This window comes from Amblyomma americanum, chromosome 6, assembly GCF_052857255.1.
Source record: "Amblyomma americanum isolate KBUSLIRL-KWMA chromosome 6, ASM5285725v1, whole genome shotgun sequence".
Taxonomy (NCBI): Eukaryota; Metazoa; Arthropoda; class Arachnida; order Ixodida; family Ixodidae; genus Amblyomma; species Amblyomma americanum.
In genome coordinates this window covers 90,557,882-90,577,652 of record NC_135502.1, presented here as the reverse complement: position 1 = coordinate 90,577,652, position 19,771 = coordinate 90,557,882, and the positions used below count along the sequence as shown (strand labels likewise).

General features: G+C 45.1%; 1 long non-coding RNA gene across 1 annotated transcript in view; it reads right to left on the bottom strand.

Annotated features, from left to right (window-relative positions):
- Positions 1-19,771, bottom strand: part of LOC144093839 (uncharacterized) — a 123,274-nt gene that overhangs the window by 58,398 nt on the left and 45,105 nt on the right. The window contains exon 4 of the long non-coding RNA XR_013306339.1: positions 6,335-6,373. This is a non-coding gene — a long non-coding RNA (uncharacterized LOC144093839). The remainder of the gene's footprint in view (positions 1-6,334; positions 6,374-19,771) is intronic.

Below are 19,771 nucleotides of genomic sequence, written 5' to 3'. Positions count from 1 at the left end.
ACGTCATCATAACCTGCCTACCACATTGTGAGCAAATTGCCTACCGTGGCAGGCGACAGTCAAATGATTAATTGGTCGCGAGAAGTTGCCCAGGGAGAGCAACCTGGGTCTCACAAGCTCCAGTGCTGGCTGTGTTCGAAATAGCCATTTGTCAGTGCAGTGGCGCATCACTTAACACTAAACACCACTGCACCAGGGGTGGCATGAGGACTCCGCGATCTATGAGTGCAAAGCAGAGAATGACCAACTCCGTACATTTGGGCATGTAGGCAGAACACAGCCGAAGTGATACGCAAAGAGAACACCCTGCAGGCCGCTGTAGGGAGGCATTAACGCTATTGCGTCATGCATAACCTTTAAGGCGAAGCTTAAGTGCCCCCTCAAGTTATTAGGCATAAATTTTGAAATAAACGAAACCCGAAAATGAAAGGCCCTAGATATGTGTTGTGGAAATATTACTGCCAAAACGGGGTCATCAGTTAATCATTCAGCTTTTAGAATCACTACGGCCGCCATTAATCATCGTCATGTTAAAAGGTTTTGTTAAAGCACGGAATTTTTTATTAACGCTGATGCATCCAGTTGTACGTTCTTAATTTTCGATTTTCTCTTCGTTGTGATTCGCTGTTATCACCCCTTGCTACATTTCTGTGCCGTGATATACCTTTCGAATCTGTCAAAGTTAAAATGTTTTTGTAATTATCTGACAGGAACTATAGTAGCCGCTGTACCTACGTTAGAAGGTACCCCTGAAGGTTTTTAAACTTACGTGGGACATCCTGGCAGACTGAATTCCTGCGTATATGCTTAATGAACCTAACTTATTGATTGAAGGTTGAGTAAAGACTTGCGATATACGCTGGTGTCTGCGGAAAGGTACACGTACCCCGTCCCGTAATGCCACATTATATTGAATTGAGTGTTTATTTTTTCCCAGTGAAATACAGGTAATGGTATACCTTTAGAGCTGCCCGACGCCCAATTGGGCAAATTAAAAATAAATATATAAGGATTATACTTGTCAGTTGTTTTTTTTTCTTTTAGAAATACGGCGGACTTTTTTGTTGTTTATTTCAGAATGCAAATTTCGTTTTTTTTTCGCGAATATTATTTTTGACGCAGACATTATCGTATTTCTCTGGTGATTTAATGTTGCAATCCTGTGTGGCCATAGTCACTTATCTCGGCGTTTCTAGCATGAACAGTTTATGTATTAGTAATTAACGTACAAATGGTAGTACTTGGAGCTGTTTACTCATATAAAGAATTGCTGCTGTCATTAAAAAAAGTATAACGGAAGTTAATTGAGACAGCCGGCAGACAAGAACCCAAATGGAAGTTTACTTATAAGAACTAGGCTGACTTGTTATTGTTTAATTGTCCCGTTGGGTTTAGCAAGAGGGTGATGTATCTCGCGGTCTCCGTGTCGATGGCAGTGATGGAACTGCCGCCGCTGACTTGCCGGGGCAGCCATGACATACTTTTCCGTGTGGCCCATGCACGGTTTCGAGTCAGTGCGCTACATGTAGCTGATAAACCTACTTAACCGACTATCTACTCTAAGCGGTTGATGATGACAGTGAAAAGTGCGTAGGTAGCAGGCGGCGAAGTTGCAGTTTCCCGGTCTGCAGAGGCGTGTAAGCAATTTTCTACCCAGTTAAGTTTCAACTTCGACTCTCTATTCAACAGTCACCTAGCTATGCCTTATTGCGTGCCAAGAAATACTGGCTTTATCGGCTAGAACCGAATTTCGAAAACTGAATTCGTCGTACTTCGTTTCTGTTGTTAGGTTTAAATAGAAGAGTCCAACAGCTAGTTATATAATACGAGCTGAAAGAAGATGAAAAGTTCTGTATTCCTTTGCTACGATAAAATAGTTGAGGGTGCGATTTCTTGTTCATCTGTATTAGTCTGCATCCTATTAAATACCGAGAAACTACTTCAACAAGCAACTTCACTAAGCCGTGTCTGCAGCACACCCCCCGTCGGATGCCCAGGAGGATCAATCAACAAAACCAAAGTCCACAAGCGATACGGATAGGTCTACATACCAAAGTAGGGGTGTGCGAGATGGAATGAATAGATATAACATAGACTCGCACATGTTCGCAATAATCGGCAGGATTCCTGTATTATTCCAGGACTTTCGTGACATTACAACAATTATAATGTCCTAATGACAAGATATCACTAGCATCGTGGGCATAGCTCAAATGAGTGTAGACATAGTATTGTGTCATCTCTCTCTCTCTCTTTGGAATCATGCTCAAGACAATTGTAAAGAGAGCCGTCGCGTGGAATTCAAACCCTCCAACCATCCAGTAAATAACTTCTTAATTGAGCTTTTCTCCCCATGCAGTTCTCAATCCGCAGAGGAGGAATTGAATTAAAAATTGTTTACCGGGCGCAGGCGAATTCTGCACGCGGTGATCCTGCACACTGCTCTATTCCTGCAAGGCTCAGCAGGTTGCTCATCTCGTTTAGAAAATGAAACACACATCCAAAATAATGGCGGCCACATTACATTATCTAATGACGTGCACCAACAAACGACCCAAAGTTTGCTCTCCGAAAACGCGATGTGATAAGATATCTGTTGCCCTCCAACTAGAACTCAAGATTTGAATCCAAATCGCCCACTGAAACACGCTCTTCGGTTTCGTGGCGCAAGGAAAGTTAATTCGGACCGCCGATTGGAATACGCAATATGATCTTATGATGACCATTAAGTACTATCACGACTAGATAAGCGCTTTCTACAGCGTGTTACCCTATGGTACGGACCTGCTGAATTCCTCATGTTATTGTTTCGCCGGCAGTACAGAGAAACACGTAAGACATTGCATGAAATATTCTAAAAATTGAATATAATTCTTAACGATAACCGTAACTAATGTAATAAAGAAGTCAATATCATATAGTACAGTGGTCGTAGGATTTTGTCCTTGATTCCAGCCAGTGAAATAACCGCTTGCACGTAACAAGCGACGTACGGCTCCATTGGTTTTACTTTAGCGCCGGTTTTTTTGTTACGTTCGCAAGCACTGAATCAATATGGCGCACATTAGTCCATAACAAAAAGACAAAAACTTGATGGCTTCAGAAACGCTGTGCAGAAAGACTTTCGAAGTGTTCAGCGCAAATACAGCAATGAAAGCAATCAAGATTCACTGTCTATACACATCGCTTTGAGAAATATAAACGGTCACAAGGCGAAGAAAGACAGCTATCGCACGAGCCGCAGGAATGAAAATGCGAGATCTGTAAGTAGTGTATGCTGCTCAATCCATGACAGCGCGCGAAATTAATTGTTGCGCGTCCCCATCATTATTGTTTCCACGAACGTCCATACGAAATACACGAGCAGCAAGAAAAAAAAAGAAACTGTCAAAACTGCAGCAACTCTGTCACGCGCCATTGCTGTAGGCGCAGCCCGGACAAGTCCTGTGGACTTGTGTTTCAATGTACAGAGAACGTGCCTGAATAGTAGCCCCCACTCCCCTTTTCAGATTGTTCGTTAGGCTTACAGGAAATCTGTGCTACATGTTTGTTGCATTTAAGGTTCCCTCCTAAATTACATATGCAGTCTGCTTGTTTTAAACTTCTTACACAGTTTATGCAATCGCTTTACTGTGTCCTCCTCACATTTTTCGAGAACATCCGGGCACGGCGCTGTCGCGAGAATGACGCTCTCCCTCGCTGAATGAGCGAATAGAGGACCTACGCAAAACCGCGCACGAGGAGCAATCATAAAGACCAGTACAGACCTCCAATCTCCAAGGAACCCGCGTCCGAAAGGACTTCCCTCAAATTCCACACTCGCTCGGGTTCGCCTTTGTGTCAGAGCGGCCCAGAAACGAACCGCGCCACTGCTGTGGCCGCCGTGCCCCTAGAGAGCGACCGGCAGATAAGCAACGGAGCCAGAGAGCCGCGACGTCTATAATTACATAATCTTCGTGCACGGTGGAGTGGTTTCCGACCAGCGCACAATGAAGGCCGCCAGGGGGCCAAAAGGCGCGGAGCGCTCCTGCGGGCGCGCGCGATGCCTCACGAACAGCAACGCCCTCTGGCGCTCGCTTCTCTCTCTCTCCTGCTCGCACCGGCCCCTCCAAACTCCGCGAGCGCCCCCTCTAAAAGAGGGGTGCACGGCGGCCAAAGGGGAGGTCGCACGCAATGAAACGTACCCCGCGCCGACGCCGAAGGCTCCGCTGAGGCATCCGCCAAACAGCGTGGACGAGAGCGGGAAAATACGTAAAAGAAAGCACGATCGAACCAGGCTAAAGAAAAAAAAACGAACAAAGGGAGGGGGGGGGGGGCGCACTTCCACACAAAAGCCCCGACCCAAGAAGGGGGGACGAAGTTCTCTACCATATAATCAAATACATCTCCCACAGGCAGTGGCGGCCGGGCAGGCAGTGCGATGCCGGCAAAGCGGCGCGACGGCCAGGCCGGCCTGGGCTTCGAAAAGACGGGTACAGCCAAAGGGACGAAGGAAAATTTGAGGGGGGAGGAAGTGTGTATGGGGGGGGGGGGGGGGGGCTCTGAACCCCACAATCCAATGGCGCTAGCTGGAAAGCCCCCCTTCCCACCCTCCCTTTCTCCCCCGGGGCCCGCTCTTTCGGAACGGCGCCGCGTCGGACAGCACACTGGCGGCGGCTTCGGTTCGGCCGCGCTCGCTTGCGTGCGCGATGCGCCGGCGACCGACGCGGCGCCGCCGGCGATAGACCCCGCTTGGGGTCCGGCGCGCGCACGCACGCACACGGCGTCTGGGCTGGCTGGCTGGATGCGGCGGCGTGTCATTGTTCTCCATTCGAGCCCCCCCCTCCTAGCATTGTTCTTGGCCCCGCCGCCCGAGCGGTGGCCGCGTGCTCTGGTGCGGCCGCGCGTCGCAATTGACAAAAGACGGTTACTCAGTTCTTTTTTTCGTTCTTGGGCTCTATATGGAGCCGGGCTTTCCTGGTCTGCGTTGGTTGGTGCAGGAGCGCTGAATAGACGCTCTCCTAGACGGGCTTATTACACGACGCACCATTGAGGACTACATCGCTGACTTGGGAAAGAAAGAAGCCCGCGAGTTAAAGGAAGCTTTCGGCGTATATTTACCGTCTAATGTAAACTTGCTTCTAAAGAAGCGTGAAACTGCGAAACCTTCAGCCTTCTGTGGCTATGAAGTGACGACAGTTTACCGGTGAGAAGAGTAAGGAGAATGATAACGAGCCTGCCTGATCCCGCAGGTTCTCTCAACGAGAGTATGAGAGCGCAGCAGAACGTACGAAACATTTAATTATCTTTGATTCTAATGCAAGCCTAAAAGGCAGGCACTGAGCGCGGCACAACATCACAGATTTTTAAGGGCAAGTTGGGTTAATTGGTGCGACACTGTAACTAGCGTCAAAAAAAAAAACACAACGAACAGTGAAAGAGGAAACCGAGAGATTAGCGTGCGTCCCGTTGGCTTCTTTTCTCGCTGTGGTTTGTGTTTTATTTTTTCGCACTAGGCACAATGTAGTGCCGAATAGTTCTTAGCGTGCGGTCCGCTGTGAAGATTGGCGCGTAATCTAATACCATGCATAGCAATAACAAAGGCAGTTCTAAAAATGGGGATTCAAGTATGTCTGTAAATGCCAAACACGTATACGACGATTTGAAACTGAGATGATGGCATGAGGAGACTTAACTGAGATATGGCACCAAATAACTTTTTTCCGGATGCCAGCAGCTCTATCGGAGTGCTTTCTTCGGCCACCCTTGGTTACACGCGGAGTGCGTTAGAGTACACCTGTCACGCCTCAAGAAATGAACAAATGAGTGCGCGACCACAAGGAAAATGGAAAAGAGCGAGGAAGGGCACAGTGGCAGGAAGGAGACACCTAAAATTACGTAAAACTCTCTCAGTTCGCGGCTGTTTATTGGTGACCCTTATACTAAACTTTCAAATGACATGATACCAACAGCAAAGAAAAATGATTGAGAGACTACTGTTCAGTCTACAGAGGAGATGTCACTATAGTTATCAAACTAAGAGTTTGAGCTTCGTCTAGCGCAGGCAGGAAGTGGACACACTAATAAGCCAAGATTATAGGTGGCAGCAGAGATATTCAAGTGTCGGACGTATTGTTATCCATTACTGGTCGAACCGCAGCAATAAGTTACACGGCATCGCGCCCAGTTTGTAGTAGTACCACCGAAAAGTAGTACCACGTAGTACCACCGGAAAGTTTGGGAGCAACGAGAAGTAAACTTCTGACAAGTGGAGGAAGAATAGTACTAAAAAGAAAAAAGAAATCTTAGTACGACTAGTACACGAGTAAACGGCAGTGCTCTGCAGTGAACTCACATTGGAAGATTGGAGCCGCCGGGATGCTAAAGGTGACACCTGCATAAAGAAACATGAGGTTGCTGTAAGGCATGTGACCTATAGATTAAATGCATCCAGAGAGCAAAGCACGCACAGGGCAACGCTGCAGCTAGCACTGTCTTAGATAGAGCAAATTGCAAAGTATCTCACAGCGCAAACAGCAGCAATTCGGACGAGCTATGCATAAATTTTATTTATTTTTTTTGCTGTTTTTGTCAAACCGCGTATTTGGTGGTACGCAAACGTTCGAAATGTGTGCCTTACGCACTAGCTCTTTAGGAATTTTTCCTTTCCTTATGTAACACTTGTGACAGGCGAATAAAGCAACACACAAAAAGTTCACAGAAATTTGGGAAGTATCTGTGTTCCTGTGGTTTCGCACATCTGTGCCATGTCAAGTGGCCGGCTTTTTATTCCTGGCCATATACGGACGAAATACTTCGATTTTCGCGAACAGTGAAACTTAAGACAGCGTCGTTCATTTACTGAGTGAACACAGGAGCACGTGATGGAGTTAAATCAAAACTGCCCAAAGCTTCGCTAGATATGGACGGTCGTGGACATCCATGCACGTGGTAAATGTGGTCTACGATTTTTAAGGTAGGTTGGGGAGATGGGTTGTGGATGTGTGTTACATGCGGGTGCATAAAAACTTGTCCGCATTTTCAGCCTTCAGATTGACTGCTGCCCAGATGGGCTAGATTCATGTTGCACATGGCTGAGTGGAAACCGGTCCCCAGTTTTGTGTCAAGGTATCCAACGTGGACGAAACTTCCGTTGTCTCATGCCAGCTATTCTCCGTTTATCCGTAAAGAAAGAAATTGGCCGCATATGCAGACCGAGTGACATAGATTATAAAGCGTCCTTTCGTCATCTACATGACGTACTGATTTGATTAGCGCCCTCCCTTTCAAATAAAGGCAAACCTGCCCCAGATATCGCCCTTCGCGGCAGATGCAATCAAGCTTGTTCGCTGCAATAATATCCGTCACGGAATGGCAGGTAGAATGTTATGCGCCGCTTCTCACTTACTGTTTTTTTTTTTGCAAAGCAATGGCCGATGTGCAGAATGTTACTAATTACCCGATTTTTAAAATTATATTTCAGGAGACGAAGTGAGGTGATCTCTACTGAAGCCCATCAAATAAAACAAAGCGACCATTTGCCGGCAAGAGTTGGAGATGCCCCAAGCGAAGGCAAGTGTAATGGATATATACATTAAAAAAAAAACATGGGCACGTATGACAATTCGTGCTGAGTTCTTGTTTAAGATGAGCTAATTTTTCATGAATCCAGAAGCCAGCAGAGCGGAAGTTTTCTCGCTGCTAGAAATGAAGAAGTAACAAGCGGCATTTATGAGAAAATAAATTTTTGAAGTAAACTAAATATGAACCGTAAAGAGGAAATGAAACAACAAAATAAGTTAACGTAAAAACAATCAAATGATACATTCAAGGCGCTTGTCCAGGGGCAGCTAGACTATGACATTAAAAAAAAAAAAACTGGCATATATAATTTTATTCTCAAGAAAAAAAAATCTGGCCCACATCGTGAGCATCCCTGGTCAGTGTGTAACAGCCCTGTAAGTGCGCTTTACTAGTGCAGCCACTGCGCTTTCTGTGAGCTTCATATGCAAAACGTGTGAGCGTAGTGAACTGTATTGTATGTACATGCGTTCCAAGGCGCCAGTGCTGTGTGCTGTCGGCAGGCAAAGCTTACGAAGTGCCTGTGTGTGTGTGTGTGTGTGTGTGTGTGTGTATATATATATATATATATATATATATATATATATATATATATATATATATATATATATATATATATATATATATATTACCCAGCCTCATTACTCATATACTCTACCCAGCTTCAATATCCAGCCTGGTGCCAAAATCAACGACGTGAAGAACCTACTGGACTTTGTGCCTCAAAGTGTGATCGGTGTGATACTGCATTTGGGAACGAATGATCTCAGCAGCAACCACGATCGAAAGGTACGCAGAACCCTTCAACATCATCCGCACAGAGCTAACCGAAATTCAAGTAACTTATGCAGCGCTGGCACTACCCCGCGAAGGTCTAGTAACCGGCGATCAGTTGATAAATTCAATCGCCGGGCTGAGAGGTTCAGTTGCCAGCTTGTTGAACTTTGTCGACGAGAACCCAATGTGCTTTTCCTCATCCATTCGGTCAGTCTTGAGAAAGGACAGGCTCTGTCCGAAACGTGGACGCAAAATAAATTGTCTAAATGAAGCGTTTCCCAACTTTGCATTTTACCTCTAGCAACCAAATAAGTTTATCTCTCTCTCTCTCTCTCTCTCTCTCTCTCTCTCTATATATATATATATATATATATATATATATATATATATATATATATATATATATATATATATATATATATATATATATATCAAAAGTGATTTCTGCAGCTGATTTGTTCAATATAATATAAAATCACCAAAAATTGAAGAAACATAACAGGATTTAATTCACGACGTTTCTTCAATTTTTGATATATATACATATATATATAATCCTAACCCACGACCTCCGAATATCGCGTCCGGTGCTCGGGTCCCACCGGCGGTGGTTGTATTTTCTGCTGCTTTAAAGAAATTTCCGTTAAGCAGTTTTAACTCTCGGTATATTCCTCGATTTTAAGAAAGCGTTCAATAGCGTCTAGCATGATATACTCCTAAAAAAACTTCCGTATTATGGTATCAGGGGTACAGCTTTGACCCTCCTTAGGAGTAATTTAACACCCCGCGCGCACTATACTGTGATCAATGGTGCACGCTCCCAGACAAACAGTGTGTCATACGGAGTACAACAAGGGTCCATCTATATAGGGCCAGTGTTATTTCTTGTGTATATCAATGATATTGTTAATATACCGGGCGCTTCAGATATAGTGTATGTGCTGACGACACGAATGTGTTCTTCTCTGGAATTGATTTATACCCCTGCCACACTATCAAATTTAATGTCATTCGATAGCGAATGGCATTCTCACCTAATGCGAAAAATCTGCCGCTACACGGGAACATTTAATGTCATTAGGTTCGAATGACTTTCGCTATCGAATGAGTTCACGAAACTGGACTCTGGACACCATACGCGCAGCAGAAACAAGCGACGTGGAAAAATCGTGTGCGCACTGTAAAAGTTAGAAATTGTATTTATTTAGTTCTGCTAAAAAATGTTAATTTTGGTGCGAACTTCTTCACACTTGTAGCTGCCGTGGATAGCCATTACTCTCGGTCCCAGCAGCAGCCAACGGCAGCAGCCGACCGTGAAGCAGGGCCTCTCCCGCGACCGCCGATCATTTTGGGTTGCGTGTTTCTCGCTGGTTGGCGCTACATGTTCGTTTAGCTCGGAACTACTTAAAGGTGTCACTGAGCACTTCACCTTTCAGAAGTCATTTCCACACTTTGTACTTGGCTTGGCTTTTGATGGCTGAAGTGCCGCAGAATGGCCAGAAATAATATTTTAAGCTTATAATATTGCACAGAAATGTTCTCACCCGCTTTTAAAACACTACACAACAATTTGTAACACATTTTATGCGCGTTGACGTGTTTGAATTGTACTATTATTTTTTTCACTGATGGTCACTGCCATCATTTTCGAATGACATTATTTTTTACCGTGTAGCACCGAAAAAGACCGAATGACAATGGCTTTGCTATTGCTCACTCGTGTGGCAAACGAGAATTAAAACAAATTTAGGGTCCCTACTATCAATTCAAAAAAGAGCAATACGAGCTATCGGTAACTTAGAGCTGACGGATATAGTTACGCGCCTTACTTCAAATCGTACGGGATTCTTGAAATGCGTAGGCTCTACAAATACAAATTAACGCTTGAAGTTTATCATCAATACCGGTCCGATGAAAAGACTTTTGAATAAAATTATCACGAAAAAAGGAGTTCATACGACTTAAGGAAGAATATTATAATCAAGCCCCGAACGCGAACGAACTACGGGTACCAAACATTAAGCTGTTAGATAGCAGATCTGATAAACCACTATCCAATGATTAAAGATGTATTAACAAATAAAATGCTCGTTCACTAAACCAAGTTAAGAAAATACTGAAGAGTATGTCCTTGAAGGAAGAGTAGCGCTCGAAATCTTTTTAACAATTTTTTTTGAAGTCGACAGTTTCAGTCATGTTTATGTATATTGGACGTTTTATGTGTGTGTATATTGAATTTTTTTTTCAGCCATGCGTTGCTGGTAGAATTGCATAACTAATCTTGTTGGGATTTTACGTCCGTAGAGACTTTTGATGTGTGAAAAAAAAAAGCGGGTTTGTGTTTTCTTTTCCTTCGGGAGTGCTCTGTAAAACATGTTTATTTTGTTTCTCGTCCGTTTACAGTGTCCCTTTTTTCTTCTTCTTTATCTGTGCATGAGTGTCAACCGCTTCTTGCCACAGGGTGGCGTGACCGCATCAGGCAGTTTCCTGCCTTTAGTCACGTTCCCAAAGACAATGATGGATTATTGTCTTGAATAAATAAAAAAAAATGTCGCTTGCGACGTTGGTATGCGTAGAGCACCCCGACGTATTCGCCTGCGGTCGCTACAGTTTGTAATCATTTATTTTTTCTCTCAGGTTGTTTACGTTTGGGCCACTAAGATACGGCGTCATAGATGAGCTCAGACTACATTGATAGGGAAGGATTTATGGTCGAATCTTGAGGGGCGGACGGCGAGTGATGGGGGAGGGGGCGCTATTTGCGGAATGCATTTATGGGTCTTTCATTGAGAAAAAAAAAAGTGTGGTTGGCTATGGCTTGTCCATCGAAAACTTTTCCCTGAGAGCCAGAAGTGTGAGGAATATCCCCCCTCCCCTCACGCCACGTGTCACGTGAGGCAGTTGTCACGTGAGGAATATAGAAACTGCGATAAAAAGCTGCTTTGTCGTTTAAATTCACCCGTATTTTTACGTTAGCCCCACGATCCGGTACGGGGACATAAGAAAAACACAACTCTTGGGTGCCTCAGGTGATCTCAAGTATCTCAGCTCGTTTGTTACACCATAGGCACTGCTTGGCTGTTGAAATCTAAGCCAAAAGCCTCATTAAAGAAAATGCTCAAATATAAGTAATTTACCAGGCTTAGGCGAATTTCTCGTGCCAATCTATGTTTATTGATGTCTTGTGCAGCACCGCAAAAGAAAGAATACAATAAAGCCAAAATTTGGTGTCTCTACCCCTTTAGGTCTCCTCTTTATGTAAAAACAAATAATTTCTCAATACACGGAAGGAAAGATTCTAAACAGCAATTGCAGCAGGCTGAAACTCAGCGGCGCAGCCGCAGGCTGCAATTGCGTGACGCAGAGATCACATCACAATGGAAAAGCTCGCGTACACGCGTCGAATGGCTGCAATGGCGGCTGCGCGGCTATATTCATGAAATCGCTGCAATAACCGAAGACAAATCTGAGAATTTATGTTCAGGAAACAGGTATCAAGGAGCAGGTATTATTTCTGACGTCACAGACACAGGCGGCTAGAAATCACCGGAACCCAGGTTACAAAACAATAAACTTTAAAAATAATTAACAACCAGGACGAAGAAGAGAATCTAGAGTAATGATTTTGTTAAAAAAAAAGCACCGGATTCGCCCTCTAAGGGAAGAAACAGCAAGGAGTTCAGCAAGCCTCTGCAACGAAAGGCGCTCCTCCATTTATGAATTTTCTAACAGAACAAACCCCGAGAACGCTTCGGGAACTCCGGATCAGTTCCCGGGTTCGAACCCGACCGCGGCAGCTGCGTTTTTATGGAAGAAAAACGCTAAGGCGCCCGTGTACTGTGCGATGTCAGTGCACGTTAAAGATCCCCAGGTGGTCGAAATTATTCCGGAGCCCTCCACTACGGCACCTCTTCTTACCTTTTGTATAGTTTTTATGCAGGACTTAAGTGACAATATTTACAAGGTATTATGCATAGCATAATAGCGGCGCTGAGGGGGCATACGTAAAAATGATGTTAAATATCTGCGCAGGAATTGCACTACGGCTTTTACTCCCTTATAAGGGGGGTAAAAAAATGCCAGCCGATAAGGGCGTCATGTGAAGGCCAGTCTCATTCGTTATTCATTACATGCATGCCTGCTTGCAAGAATCCAGAAAGCGAGATTCGCCAGAATTAGCAGCATGACTAAAATCAGTATGCCGGCAACTTCTGATTCAATGAGTCATGAAATGTCGTCAAGTCATAGGTTGCTACAGAGTTGAGTTACAGCATGACTCGGGAGGTGAATCACAGCGAGAGACTGAAGGTCTGAAATGTCAAAGTATTATCACGAGTGGTGACAAAAATTAGTCTGGCAGCCAAACAGGAGACGACTTCAAAGAAAACTGTTTGTTATATAGGGCCAGCCTGTTTCTTTCAAACAAAAGCTCGGGTGCATTGATAGCGGCATGCACGCGCGACACCCATTGGAGACAGAATGAGCGTTGCTCTCGGCCGCACCCTCCATGAAGATGAATAGGAACTTTCCAGATAACACACCTAAAACACCGCGAATAATCCTGAACATCGAAGAGGCTGTTGCGCGTGGTCAAGATCGTTCCAAAACAATTCTGTCGCGCCTCGCGTGGTAAACGAAGTGATAAGTCCACATGCTGACGGCGGTGATAATACAGATGACCGATGTGCGCAAAACATTAGACGAACCACGTACACGGGAGAAACACAAGGACTGGCGATCATCTGTATTATCACCATGCACCAACTAGGCCCAACAGAAGTGTTATTGACGGCGGTGAACAAAACACATGGTAAACAGATATAACAAAGCTAGCAGCTCTTTAACGAGAGAGAGAGAGCTCTTAACGAATGGGAAGCGCTGCAGTTTGGCTAGAGCACGACAGGTTACGAAAAAAAGATAAGAATCAGAACAGGCCAGCTTCGGATCACGAGTGAAATGAAAACAGGATTATGCTGGAATGATTTTGCAGACACTTCCGAGTAATTAACAGCGTTTTGAGAAAGGATATGACATGTATTTTATTGAAGATGACATACAGATCGCAGTAGCGGATGCTGTCGCAAAAGCTTGAAGTACCCCAGAGTTAAATGGAATGGAAATTATAATGAGGGAGTAATTACTCAATGGCATCCACGCTAGCGCAGTCTTACGGCTACAATGGAAATTATAGGTGTAGTGTTAGAAGATAGCAGCGTGGACTAGAAAACAGATGGAGTTGATATAGGTGAATCATCAGGAAAAAGTGGGCTTTTGAAAACAACAGACAACTTAGCTCCAGAGTGGATGCCAGTGAGGAACGTATTGTGTGGGAGGGAGGAAAATTAGCTGCAGTGAACAAGTTGGCAAACTCGCTGAAGTAAGGTTGACGTGCCATGGCTGGCAAATCACAGGGATAATAGGAAATCGCAGGAAGGCCTTTGTTCTACTATGGACATAATTAATGATTGTGATGAATATCAATGTTTTCCGCAATGCGCACTGACAGAGGTCACCAGCCATAACTAGAGCAAATAAAAGGTCTTTGTAGTGAGAAAAAACGGTATACGGATCGCGGGAGGCAGTCATTCAAGGATACCTTACAAAAATGGCTGTTCTGTTGAAATTAACAAGCTGTTGGCATTGCATCCTAGACTTTAATGAGAACAAATTTATTCATAATTTTTTTTTATTCAGTTTACATATGAAATTGGCCACTGACGCACAATCGAAATTTAGTTGACCCAAGTCAATACATCCTGGCGCTGAAAAGCTACCAAAATGTTATAAAATTATTTTGGGGGTAAAGAGTAATAGAATAATCAGTACGCCATATAGTTTAGCCAATCGCGAACATCACGCATACACTCCGGTGTTATGCTTTTAAGCTCCCAAGAAAGCAACAATGTACGCGCAACTTTTCCTGAGAAGTTGAAATAATTGGAATAACATTTTATTGCCAGAACAACCAAATGCTAAAGAAAACACCCTCTTCCGGCACTTTTGGAAGGAACAAGTAACAATAAGGCAGTGAAGACGGCATGAGAACACAGCATAAACGTGATGCACCTATTCATTTAATCATTTCCTACCAGAAACATGTGCTGCTGCTTATATACTCGCTATGAAGAGTGCTCCATCTGGTATTAATGCATGGTGAGCAGCAAATAACTGCAGATTTTGAAAAGAATTTCAGCCCCTTTGATGCAATATGTGGATGCCTCATACCAATAAGTTTGATTGTAAAGTTAATTTAGTTGTCGTTAGTCCTTAGTGCACGAGGAGCGAATAAATCGATGCTTCACGTAGACTTCTACTTGTCTGGGTAGATTTTTTTTTTACAGTTGTAGCAATGTTTTAACGTTCCAGCTCAATGTTTCGAAAAACTGATAAAACGCTCTACATCTAAACCTACTGATGAGCGTTTTATTGAGCGTTTCATGAGAATTGAGCCCTACGGAAATTATCGCTGAGTAAAATTAAGTGAGGACCAATTGACTAGTAGGCAACCGACATCCTCCTGACTTAAATTCAATGACACTCAGTTGAGCTTTAGACAATTGGCTTCCTGGTGACTGATACTAGCAGTCTGACTGATACTGGTGACTGATACTAGCACTGCAGTTCTCCCACTTTTTACCGTCTATGCATTTACAAATTTCACAGGCGGCTGGCGTTTTTCAACAGACCAAATCATGGTACTCGAAAGCCCATACATTCTAACCTATTTTGCACAAACTTCCGTATTTGACCCCCCTTACACAATGCCTATCTGGAAGCCTGTAAGGTATGTGTAAATAAAATAAATAACATAAAATACAAATATCCTTACCATAGTTGGATACAACACAAAAACGCAGCGGCTTTTCCCCGTCAAAGGATCCATTTCCAGCCAATGGCGTCGGCCGATTCTCATGACCGTGCAAGCTTGACAATGCAGGGAGCGGTTCCATAATGGAGAGGGGGTCTATCCCTAACCATGGAGAGATAGGACTATCCCCTTCCACCTACCACTGCTTGCTTTGTCACACTAGCAGGGTCATGACAATCAGCCGACACCATTGGATGGAAGGGGTCCTTTGACGGGGAAAAGCCGCAGCGCTCTTAAGTTGCATCCGACTGTAGCAAGGGCACTAAATTTTCGTTATTTGTGTCTGCATCGCAGTCATGTGAAAGACATGAATATACGCAGATTAGCGCTTGAATTAAGCAGGCTGCGCCCAGTAAATACCGCATACACTCGCGTGGAGCCCGTGCTTCTTTTCACAGATTTTGACGGGGTGCGGCCCTTACACGAAAGCAGATTTTTTTTCGCTCATTTTTTCCGCCTACAGTACAATCCAGGCTCTGACGCGGGTTCGATGCCGGCCGCGGCGGTCGCATTTCGATGGAGGCGAAATTCTAGAGGCCCGTGCACTCTGCGATGTCAGCGCACGTTAAAGAACACCAGGTGGTCTAAATTTCCGCAGCCCCTCACTACGACGTCCCTCATAGCCTGAGTCGCTTCGGGACGTTAAACCCCATAAACCATAAACCAAACAATCCAGGCTCTGCACCCTATATTTTGTGCGGCGACAAAATTTTACGGAAAATTACCACGGACCAGGTGAGCCCTTAACAGAGATAACGCATTGAAAGTTTGGATGACGTGAGTACCTGAGGAATCCGCCCGGAATAAACAGGCTGATCCCCAAATTCAAATAATTAAGGCAAATAAATGTACATATAACATTCCGACAATTTGTACGACGGTTTGGTAGCGGTTTGTTTCGGGCCTAGCACATCAGCCGAGCAGAGCTGTAGAATATCTACATAACACGAAGCCTTCGTGATGACAGTTATAGTCGTAGTATGAACGGAACGGCGCGTCGTCGGCATGGTCGTACCGCATGTCGCATCTACACCTGTCAGAGTCGGTAGCTCCCAGCGGAACGTGTCGCAAACGGAAGATTTGGCGACTTTTTTTTGTGTCCACTACCGAGTAGGGGGAGTGGCCCTTACACCAGCGCGCGGCTTTCACCCTAGTCTACACGGCAATTTACAATTAAAAATGTTATCCCATTAAGTTCCGATTTCGATTTTAATAACCATATCGCCGGTATCACGCAAAAGCTGGGGTTAATGCGACGCGCACAAACACATCTGCGATGTATTTACTGGATTTTCCCGCGATGCGATTATGGTTGGTGATGCAGGCTGCTGTAAACAGCTGTAAATTACAACGATGAAGCTGCGATTATATCACAGCTCTGGTACGTTTCACGAGTTGTGTTGAGGTGTTGTGTTCAAAGTTGTGTTGAGGTGTTAAAACCGATACGATATACGTAAGATGTTAAAACCGAAACAATATACGTAAGAAAAAACCTATTATATATTAACTAGCGGAAAGACGCGATTTCCGCGTGGTGATCACTGATGAACAATGATAAAGAAGAAGAAAAAGCGAAACGAAAAATTTGCAGTACCTAGCGCTCTAACTTTCGGCGTATGATACGACCAAACCTTGTATGTAGCGTTTACAAGAAAAAAAGGCCAGCGGACGGCCGGAAACCTCTCAAGAGTATAAATATTTCCGAAAGATGAAGCAATTTCGCTGGACAATTTCTTGTTGAAAAAATTGCAGGATTGACCCGACCGCGGTGGCCGCGTTTCGATGGAGGCGAAACGCAAATGCGCCCGTGTGCTGTGCGATGTCAGTGAACGATAAAGATCCCCAGGTGGTCAAAATTATTCCGGAGCCCTCCGCTACGGCACCTCTTTCTTCCTTTCTTCTCTCAATCCCTCCTTTACCAGCCTTCACCCACGGCGCGGTTCAGGTGTCCGCCGATATGCGAGACAGATACTGCGCCATTTCCTTTTCCCGACAACCAATTCAAATTTTTTATAGCGAGAGCTACACTGGGCTACCAGTCGAGCATTTCGCGGTGGGCCGGAGAGGAAAGTTGTGCGCATGTGCCGTTACCATGGCAACCGAAGAGGAGCAGCAGGTGCGGCGTGCGCTTCGTCGCGGCCGCGCGCCCGCTCCACCGTCGGAGCCGCGCGTGACGCCACACGGATGAGCAGCTGTGCGCATGCGCCGATACCATGGTAATCAGAGAGACCCCACAGGTGCGCCGCGCGCTTCGTCGGCGCCTCGCCGCACGCTGCTCTATCACCCGAACCACGCGTCGCATGCGCAGCATTTTGCGTCTAAAAGGCGGAGATGTAATGGGCGGCTGGATCACAGCGTCTGACATGGACGCAGAGGAGAAGGAGAGTCCAGCCGCTGCTAAACGGCGGTATAGAGAAGAGACGATTAACTCTTCCGATCCTGAGGTTGTCGCCTGGTCCTTGGCTACTCAAAAAAGAGAGAATGAGCATAAGAAGGCGCGGAGAGCAGCGGAGACACCCGAACAGAGAGAGGTACGGCTTGCCAAACGGAGATGCCAGACTGCCGAGAGTAATAGACGGCGCATAGCCGCCGAGATGGAGCCCAATGTCTCATTGCTAAATATGCACTGACCACAAACAACAAGCTCAGCCAGGGAAACGTACCTCTCGCTACGTATACCGTGGCATAGCCGAGCTAAACCACTGCCAATTTTTTTCTAAGCCTGCTTAAGAGCAAATGCGAAAGCATTTTCCTTTCCTGTCTTTCGCCCCTATTTTCATTTTTTTATTCTTCTTTCATTACTTTCGTTTTTATTCTTATTTTTTGTTTACTTGTATTTTTGCTCTTTTACATTTTTAATTTTATTTTTATTATTTTTGGGTTTTATTTCATGACACACAAGTTGCTTAATCGATCTTTTTATTTTATTTACCACAGAACTTAGGATTGACAGCTCTTGCCGACAACTTCCGTCCACAAACTTTTGTTCACGCCACTCATGAGCCAAGAAAGGCTTACGCCTTAAAAAAGAAAATTAAAGACGATCGACCCGACTGATGCGGCGGAGTTAACCCCCGGTCGGAGAAGCAGCTGCCACTGACGGTTTCAGACCTTGTGAGGGGGTGGCGTGATCATGCAGTCTGTCAATCAGCGTGTGACAGGTCGTGAACAATCTCCGCTCTCCCCATAGCGCCGCCTCTTACCCGCTCCCTTCGTTGTCCCTCTCTATCCCCCTAGTCTAACGTTCGACGGAACACCATCTGGTCAGGATGAAGCATAATAACAAGGTGAAGTTTGGGTCACTGACCAAGTCACAAACAAACGAAAATGACGTTTCGGGTTGACGGGCTGACGTTGAGTCTTATTGTGAACAAGGGTCTCGTACGGGACCCGAAACGACATTTTCGTTTGTTTGTGACTTGGTCAGTGACCCAAACTTCACCTTGTTATTAATCTCTATCCCCCTCCCCACTTTACAAGACCGACATACAGTCGGATAGATTTTTCCGACATGGCGGTTCTGATGTTAATGCATTAGAGAAAAATTTGAGGAGACATTTAAGCTCCGCCTTAAGGGTACGACGGGATAGCGTTAATTACTTCCCATACACACGTATGCAGACGGTCATCCTCTAGTTTACACGCACAGGTCCCTGGGAGACCTCGTATCACTCCTGGCGCAGCGGTGCAGCGATTAACCGATGCGTCACTGGCCTGCGATGGCACGTGCTGCCACCGGTGGGGCATGTGCGACCCAGGTTGGTCTTCCCAAGCAGCCTTTCGCGACCAACAATTAATCGAACTGCCGTCTGCACCGGCGGTCAGTTTGCTCATAATCCGGTGGGCAGGTTGTGATGACGCCACAAGGTCACGTCACCCAGGTGGCCCGCCTAGGTTGCTTCTCCGGGGATTTTTCGCTAACGGTCAACGATGCCGACGCTGGATTTTCTGCAGAACGGGAAGCTTAACGCTATCGCGTTAATATACATTACTAAGGCCCTCCGTCTTTCGACCGTGTCCATTGTTATTAAGGTCAACGGTAATAAGAATGCAGGGTTTTTTTTTCAAGTTTTTTTTATCGTTAAGCCTAAGTGCTTCCTGCTGTAGTAAAATTGCACACATACGTATGTACTTTTAGTGCATCTAACGAATGGTATTTTTCGACCAGCGGCTACCGCCGCTACCATATTGCCGCGCTGAGTCAAGAACCACATGCGTATGGTTCTTGCCCTCGGCACACGCCATGCGAAAAAGAAAAGAAACAAACTAATACAGAGACACAATACATACTCTTCTTTTTCCACTAAATTCATGACGTCACAAATCGTAGTGCTTTCGAAAGTACGAAAACTTCCGCCTCCAGCCAACAAACGGTCTCTGTAATGATTGAGATATGTGATTCCAAGAGTGCCTTGGCTTTTCGCGGGATAGCCAAACTGGTAGTCATGATAGTCATGGTCAAAACAGCGTAATGGGGTAAATAGCGAAAAAAGAAAAAAGATGCCATTAAGCAGCTTCCGGCCACTAGCGCTTCGTTGCCAGAAAGCAACCTAGCCGTAATGCTTT